Source organism: Pecten maximus, chromosome 6 (assembly GCF_902652985.1).
Source record: "Pecten maximus chromosome 6, xPecMax1.1, whole genome shotgun sequence".
NCBI classification, from domain to species: Eukaryota; Metazoa; Mollusca; class Bivalvia; order Pectinida; family Pectinidae; genus Pecten; species Pecten maximus.
The window spans coordinates 44,928,761-44,938,512 of NC_047020.1; positions in this window are offsets into that span (position 1 = coordinate 44,928,761).

Here is a 9,752-nt window from a genome sequence, read left to right on the forward strand (position 1 = left end):
CGATGTCAACGCTATACCGCTGACGTACACCCTGACGATATCTACCACCTGACGATAACTACCGCCCGATGATAACTACCACCTGACGATAACTATCACCTGACGATAACTACCGCCTGACGATAACTACCGCCTGACGATAACTATCACCTGACGATAACTACCGCCCGATGATAACTACCACCTGACGATAACTATCACCTGACGATAACTACCACCTGACGATAACTACCGCCTGACGATAACTACCACCTGACGATAACTACCACCTGACGATATCTACCACCTGACGATATCTACCACCTGACGAGAACTACTGACGATAACTACAACCTGACGATGGCTACCACCTGACGATAACTACCGCCTGACGATGGCTACCACCTGACGATAACTAACGCCTGACGATAACTACCACCTGACGATAACTACAACCTGACGATAACTACCGCCTTAGGAAAACTACCGCCTGACGATAACTACCACCTGACGATAACTACCACCTGACGATGATACCCTCGTTTGCTCTACTTGTGACAAATGATCAATTTTTTCGTTAATTCAACTTCATATCTTTTTTATTTGTAAGATGTAATTGAATATACACTCCTCAGTTATAGAAATAGATTTAGATGTTCACCTCTTGTAGTTATGAACTCTATAAATAAGAAAAACAAAGAAAATGTGAAAAATGTCACCGGTTGATAATACAAACACCTGTGATATTTCTAAACATGGACAACATACAATGAAATAAATAATTGAACAATTATGAAAACTTGTTGTAATGATGGAAATTATACAAGACATGGTGTCGGTTACACCGTTTGACCACTCGTGTCAGCTAAAATAATAATATTTCAGGTGAAATATTTTGTGTTATTCAGCTAAATGTTGTACACAAACTGGTCACACAAACTAGTTTAACTTTATGTCTAAGCATTTAGCCGAACAAGGTCGTAAAGCTCTTTTTGCCCTACGTTCAAAGTGTAATAATTTGAACTTAAATATAAAAACTATGTTGCATTTGTTTGATACTTATATTAGCAGTATTCTTTGCTATGCTTGTGAAGTATGGAGTACTCATAATGCTTTGGAAGTTGAAAAGGTACATTTAGAATTTTGTAAAAACTTACTGGGCGTTAAAAAATCTACCTGTAACGCTATGATTTATATCGAACTTGGGCGACTCCCACTGAAGAATATGCAACTTAATAGAATGTTAAAATTTTGGTTTAAATTGTTGAATTCTGATAATTGTATACTAAGAGAGGCTTACAACTTGCTCTACATGGAAATTGAGAAAGAGAATCCAAAACAGAATTGGCTCTTGCATGTGAAGCACAAATTATTTGAACTTGGATTTGGATATATATGGTTACGCCAGTTACCTTCTGATTTTGTTTATATGCCTATTATAAAAGAAAGAATTAATGACCAGGCCTCTCAGACATTGTTTAACTCATTACATATGTCGAGTAAATGTGATCTATACAAACATATGGTTAATAAAGTAACACTGCAATTCTACCTCACCAAATCATTACCAAGTCATTTGAGAAAAATGATAACAAAATTGAGACTTTCAGCACACAATCTAGCTATAGAATCAGGAAGGTATAAGAATATTCCCAGGTGTCATAGGTATTGCATTAACTGTAATTCTTTAGAAGTTGAGGATGAATTTCATTTTTTACTCGTATGTCAAAAATATTCAACTCTTAGAGGAAAATATATAAAGAAATATTTTTGGAAAAAACCTTCAGTCTTCAAAGTAATAGAATTACTGAACACAAATAGTCTTAAAGAATTGAATTTGCTAGGAAGATTTATCAAAGAAGCTTTTAGTTGCAGAATTGTGTAAATATACTCGGTTTGTGTAGGTGTTGAGTTTTGATGTAACACGTTATTGCATAATAGTGTGCTTATACAATGTTGAACCTCCCGGTGTCCGTCTGTCGTGTTTACCAAATGGTATTATCTGATACTTTTTTTTCCATGTCTCTCTGACTGACTGTTATAAAAGTTCTCCTAGAATCCTTATTCTGTAACAGTGTATTATAATTAGTATCAATTCTGTGATTGGGCGCAGCCCTTGTAAGATTAAGTGGTTACAATGTATTTTTTTTTTTTGCTGATGTTGCCAGTAGACAATATGGTTGATTAATATTCCTCATAATATAGTACATATGTCGGTTAATCGGTTTCCGTATTTAATTATAATAAGTCAATTACGTTTTGTAATTTTATTATAATACATGTTGTATTCATATATATATATATATACATATATAAATACATGTAAATTAATTTATGTACTGATGGGTCATAGACCTAAAGTCAATAAATGAATTGAATTGAATAGCATTGTATTTGGTCACCACCTGTATTCTTGTGACTCCATAACACTTCGTCTAAGCGAAATAAATCGTAGATAATTAAACGCTGAAGGAATTGACCGGTATCGTTAACTTGTATATCACTGTCATGTTACATTGTATGTGTCCTATCCAGTGTCTAATTGACACGTGATTCACAGAGAAACACTACGGTATCTGGGTACAGTCAGATATATTGCATATTAACCGAAAATTATATTTTCTTACAACCTCGTCAAATGTTCAATTTGTATCGTTATTTTACAAACAAGATTGTTTTTCTGACCTGTGGTTCGTTTTGTGCATGGAGGTATGCACAATGTGTATCTGCTAGATTTTCTAGGAAAATGTGTTTTTACCGACCACACATAATCTACGTTTGGGTCTGTGTACCATCACCATGACCAACAACATCTATCATCTCCTTGATAATTTGTGGTAGGACATTTTTTAAAACTGTCGATTTGTCATTGAGTTGGTTTCGATCTGGTACCGCGAAGTTGATAACAGAATTCTGTGGATCAAATCGACCCTTAGGTGTTTGACGTTTGATTTTCCATCCAATCATAAATTGCAAAAATTTGTCCTTCAATAATTGTTTTACTCCCTTTGAGTACCTCATTTGGTGTTTGTCGGATATGAAGAACCACTCTACCACGTCTAAAAAAAACAAGTATGCATTTTTTTCTTTTTGGAAGAGATTTATCGCAAAGTAACTTGTTGAATTTTAGGTAAGCATCTTCATGGTCATATTCCTTTAATGTTCGATAACACTGGGTAGCATCTCCATGATTTCGATCAGGGGCTCCCTATTAAAGTTGTTATTGACGGGGTTGTTTGACATTCGTGGTTTTGTGTTTCACTTAAATGGGTTTGCTCAACATGTTTTGAAAACTGCTGGAAATATTACATATATCATCATCTTCATCATCATTGTAATCATCTTGCAGTTCTGATTTTCTAGGAGTGGATTGCCATTTGAATTCCTTGGGCGTCTGAAATGGTGTAGAGGTATTGTCGTTTGAATTTCTAGAAAGTATCCCTTTCGAATTTGGTTCTGCGGAGATAGTTTTGTTTTGTTTCATATATTTAACATGTTTTAAATTTTGGTCGATCTGTCCTTTGTTATTTTGGATTTCAGTTCCAAATAGAATGAACATCAACACACTGTTCTACTAATATTTAAAGGCATGTGGTGTGTTTTCGCAGTAGCAACAACGATAGAAGTTGAGTGATGTCATCTTTATACCTGCAATAGACAGAGGACAAAAACACACATATTGAAAAACACACTTGCAGTATATTCATTCAGTAAACAGTTTACACTGTAAAATTACAACAGAAAACAAAATCAATAATTTACTCATTTGTTCCAGGTAAGTAATTTCATGAAATTAAATCATAATACTGGCATATTTGTTATTGGTTCACTGTTGCACAATCAAACATAAACATTCGAAAACATTTAAAGAAACAACATTAAATAGTAACCAATTGATACGACTGACATCATCATGAGTTTTATTAACAATGATGAGTAAGCTACACGTATCAGAAAGACCCTGACATAAGAATTGGGTATCCTAATGGTCGGATGCCTGTTTAGGATCCAGGACTTGGACTAACACCACAAATATATCCTTATGTTGGTGTCAAGAGGCGGACCGAGCTCGGGCAACTCCAGACAATTATCCGAAGTAATGTTGAGGTTCGGTGTTCGGGTCAGAGAAAACTCGGATAACAGCGAAACATTTATATGTAAGAATGTTTTAGTCTGGTGTAAAGGCCAGAGGAACTCGGGACTAGATTTATATGCACTATACACATAGAATCAAATTACAACTAAAGTGTCTGGTAAAACGTTGTCATTGTGATCTTTTCTTTATGAAAGCCGAATAGCCTATATATATTTTAATGTATAGTATAATTTCACTACTGTGCATAAACGAGAGGACATACAATAGATGTATGTATCATTTGCTAACTGCAAACGAACGCAACAAAACCAAATGGTAATTTTCAAGTATGAATAAACAAACACACAAAATACAAAATTTGAAAAAACACGAAAACGAAATTTCATCAATGATTCAAAGAAATATAAACAACATGAACGAATAAAAGCTTCAATGTTTACCTGCGTTCATGTCGCTGTCGTTCGCCTACATGTAAAATATTCTATTAACACTTAAATCACAGTAAATAAACAAATTGTTGCACGTTGTAAACTGAAACAATAACGGAAGGTTAATATATCATCATCATGTACATTGTTTCTATTTCATAAGGTTTGAAATGTATGAAAAAGTGACGTGAAATGATACTCGTCAAGTCTGATGTGTATTTCATAGTGGAAAACTGTGTTTTATTTTATATTTGATATCTTGTAATTCAGAAATTGTAAATAATTTTATAAGTTCATGACAGGGTGTAAGACTGTAAAACTGGTTTACATATAATCTTAGCAAACACAGCATATTATCCAGTTCTTGTCATGAAAGATTTTATCAGTCGCTCTAATTAGTGTCTTCAGAAATGGAACAAAGAATAGCTTTCCATGCCACAGATTTTATTGCTCGAACCCCTAATTCAAATCTGTTGAGCTAATGATGTCGGGTCTTTTATCTACAGTACGCTTCAGGTGGTATGGTCCCCAATCACCGCCACAGTGGCGAGGTCTAATCCCTTCCACTCACTCAGTCGGTTGCATGTCGGTTGAAACACCGGCTGACACCAGCTCAAAACCCGAGTGGTCACCTGTTTACTGACACCGCGCGACACGGTGTGGAAGAGTGTTGGGGATTAGTGAAACAAAGGTCCTGATTCATGATTGACAGGTACACTGCCTGATACCGTGATGTGTTTGTTGGAACATACGTTGTCGTACAGTACAGGTACTCTGTAGCTGGACTTACATTTTGTACTTACAGTATCCAGAAACGTGATATATCTGATATACACGTCTCTGCAGTATCCCAGCCCGGTGTTGAGAAAACGGGGATATTTTTTTATGTAATGAAATCACGATCTATACCAGCAATACTACATATGTATTGTGTTGTAAATGTACGGTACATATACACTCCAAATTATGTTTTTAGTTTTTAAATCCTAGCTTGATGAGTACCACTGTCTGTTTATGTCCCCATTGAACACTATACACCTGGTCTATCGTAACACTGCCATCACAAAGAACCTGGATCTCGGAACAACTAAACTAGTATCATGCAATCTGATACGTATATATCCTGATATACACAAGTCTCTGATGAAATGTAACTAAACAGTTTGAACATCCTTTCGTAATATTCCGAGGTGGCATATTGGATAGAAAATATGTTATCGGTACTAGTGTATCGAGTGTGCTGACTTCACGTACATGTACACTTATAATATGTATAAGAGCCACGATATACTTCTTACAATTTGACAATTTGAGTATGAGTAGAGTTTTAAAGTAATTTTTTTCCGAATGTTAAATAAACAAAGAGTTGTCATGGTATCATTATGAAAACTTGACGAAGCCATATACTCTCATGACCGCCTTTTTACTACCGGACGCTAATTATATAATTAATATATTAACCCATGAATCCAGACACGACCGCGGGTCTATCACACGCCTCGGTTACTTCAATGTACAGGCAGATACAATGTACGTATATTGTATATTTACATAGATTTGCACAGATTACGAGATATTGATTCATATTAATTTCTGGTAAACTAAAAAAAAATATTTTGACGTATTACCAGAAACGCGTATTAGTGATAAGTAACATCGCTATTTACCCGTACAACTGGTGCACGGCTCCTTTTATTCGTGACCAGTCAAGCATATCCCTTATCTAGAGCGCTTTGTCCCCTATCACACACGCGAGCACAGGTAAATCGGTCTTTGCTCATGAGGGTATCACTTCGAGGCAAATAGAGAGCTACTTATCTCTGTTATATATGTTTCTGGTATTACAAATTTTAGCACCTTTTCATTAAAATTTTTGATTTGTTCACAAGTTAAGGGAAATGTGTACAATTAAAAAAAAAATTAAGAACACAAACGATACATTTTTGTTAGCGCGGCATGCATCAATAACTAGTTAAATATCGTTTTGATACAATACTGAATACGAACTTAATAACGAGTTCGTTGCCAATTAATGAAAATTACGTATGAATTCATGATCAATCAGCCAATCTACGGCTATACAGTATTTTACGTTTTCTCAAAATCCGAAGGAGCATGTAAATGAATTGTTACATGGTAAAACAATCAATACAATACCGAGGGTGCAATGAGGCGTGACAAGACAAATATGTCTAGAGGCGTACACATCAGCGAGGACAAACCTTGGTTTGACTCTGACTTAAAACGTTTATTTTATAGTTACAAAAACGCTTTGAATATATTTAACAAATGTAAATCTACAGAAAATCACAAAAATCTTATTGATAAAAAAAGGTTGTATAAATCGACCGAAGTCATTAAAAAGAAAAACTATATTAGATTTGAAGGGGACATGTTGGAATACATGAGGAAATTTAGTCCGAAACAGTTCTTCAAGAAATTTTCAACTTCTAAAGCATCCGGTCCCGAAATGAGTATGAGTGTTTTGTATAATCATTTTAAAGATCTGGCTGCTGAGGCAAGAGATGAAACTTGTTCTGCGAATATTTTTGTAAACGATCCAAATGAAAGCTCTGTGCCATTGTTTGAAGAATTAGACTGCCCTATTACTATGGATGAAATTGATAAAGCTATTGGTAATTTGAATCGGGGAAAATCACATGGAGTTGATGGAATTTTGAATGAATGTTTTTTAGTTGGTAAAAATTTATTACTGCCTGCCTTATGTACATTATTTAATAAAATTTTGGACTCCAGATGCTTCCCTACTGACTGGTCCGTCGCTATTATAACTCCGGTCTATAAAAAAGGTGTAAAAACAAACCCTAATAATTTTAGAGGCATTAGCCTGTTGAGTTGTCTTGGTAAATTGTTCACGTCTATTTTAAATACGAGACTTCTGAAGTGGTCTGAATCATATGATGTTATCACGGATGCGATTTTTGCTCTACATTCAATTATAACAAAAACTTTTAGTGAAAACAAACGCTTGTATTGTTGTTTTGTTGATTTTCGTAAAGCGTTTGATAGTGTAGACAGAATAAACCTGTGGTATAAACTGTCAAAATTAGGAGTCAGAGGCAAGCTTTTACATGTTATTAAATCAATTTATAGTAATGTTAAATCCTGTGTAAAATTCAAAGGATACTTATCTGAATTTTTTGAAAACAATATCGGTTTATTACAAGGCGAAATTTTGTCGCCAATACTTTTCTCTATGTACGTTAATGATTTTGAGTCTTTTTTCATCTCTAAATGCAACAGCAAATATGATTTTGAAGAGTTAAGTTTATTTCTTATGTTATATGCTGATGATTTAGTCCTGTTTTCGGAATCTGTCGAAGGTCTACAGAACCTACCAGATAACCTGGACGATTATTGCTCACAATGGAAATTAACTGTGAATAGTGAAAAAACAAAAGTTGTGGTTTTCCGTAAAGGCGGTAAAATTCGAAATAATGAATCGTGGACTTACCACGGGAAAAAACTTGATAGTGTTGACGAATTTTCTTACCTTGGTGTAAACCTTAGATACAACAATAAATTCACGAATTTACAAAAAAAATTGGCGGACCAAGGACGTAAAGCCATGTTTGCTTTATTTTCTAAATGTTCAAATATGAGTTTAAATTGTAAAACCATGTTGAGTTTGTTTGATACTTATGTAAGTAGTATTCTGTTTTATGCATGTGAAGTGTGGGGCTCGACCAAAGGACCAGATATTGAAAATGTACATGTTCTTTTTTGTAAGAAATTACTTAAGGTTAAAAAATCAACAAATAATGTAACAGTTTACTGGGAACTTGGTCGTTTGCCCCTAGAATATACACGCAGATATAGAATTATTAAATATTGGTTCAAACTACTCGACACAAAAAACTGTATTTTGAATACTGCATATGATTTTTTATTAAGTAAAAACACTGGTTTATGTTTTAATTGGGTACACGGTGTAAAGGAGTTATTATGCTCTTTAGGTTTCGGCGAAATATGGTTTTGTCAATCACCAAATAACTCTGAAACTATTTTACCTTGTATACGACAAAGAATTTTTGACCAAGCCCAACAGTATTTGAGAGATGCATTAGAAAAGTCCTCGAAATGTGTTTTATATAAACATATTGTGGATAATTTTTCTATTCAGTTTTATTTAACTAAGTATATACCTATGAAATTCAGAATATGTTTATCAAAACTACGCATGTCTGCGCATTCCTTAGCAATCGAAACTGGCCGCTTTAACAATATTGATCGAATTTTGAGACACTGTTTAATTTGTAAATCAACGATTGAGATAGAAGATGAATACCATTTTGTATTAATATGTAATAAGTATACCAATTTAAGAAGACGCCTCATTAAGAAATACTATTGGCAAAAGCCTTCAATGTACAAATTAATACAGTTATTAAGTGTACAAAATATCAAAGAATTAAGTCGCTTAGGCAAATTTATATTTGAAGCAAACAAAATCCGATCTTTATATCTTTAATCCGTACTCCACTTTGTATTTGTACTGTAGCATTGCTGTTCTATGCCATTATCATGTATTGTTTTGTTTATAATATGTACTTATGGGCCGTATGGCCTACAGTCAATAAAGAAATTGAAATTGAATCAGCACAGGTAAAGGTGAAAGGTCGCAAAACTCTGACCACGACCACGTCTCCAGCTGTGAGTCTTAACACCTTTTCCTACGATCTTAATCCCCTACACTCGCCAGGCCCCGGCCGGTGGTGGCCGGTGGAAACACCCGAGTTGAAACACGGGGCGTACTTAATCCCCTACACTCGAGTGACACTCGCAACCCTGAGGGTGGAAGAGAACCATAACACCTGACGCGTACTGTAATACTCGCCTTTGTCCAAACCGGACACTGGTTTTGGCATCTTTGTACATAATTATCCCAAGGTGACTAATTGCTTTTAACGTAAGCGTGTTATGTAATGTATAAGGGCCCGTCCGCCCGGGTTCAGGGATTTGTTTGTTTTACCATTTAATTGTCCATGCGATTGCGCATGCTCACCTGTCCGGAGACGCTGTTTCGGTCAACTGTCTTGGTCACTTTGATTCGGACCAATAAAGAAGACAGACCTCTAAAAGCAGTTGTCTCTACATTATGTTTTACAGGTGAGCACAATATTTTTTATATTTTGTATGTTCAATTTGTTATAATTTGCTATGTTTCAAATGTTGAATTAATGTACAAATTATTATCAATGATATCCAAAACTATGATTTTTAATAGG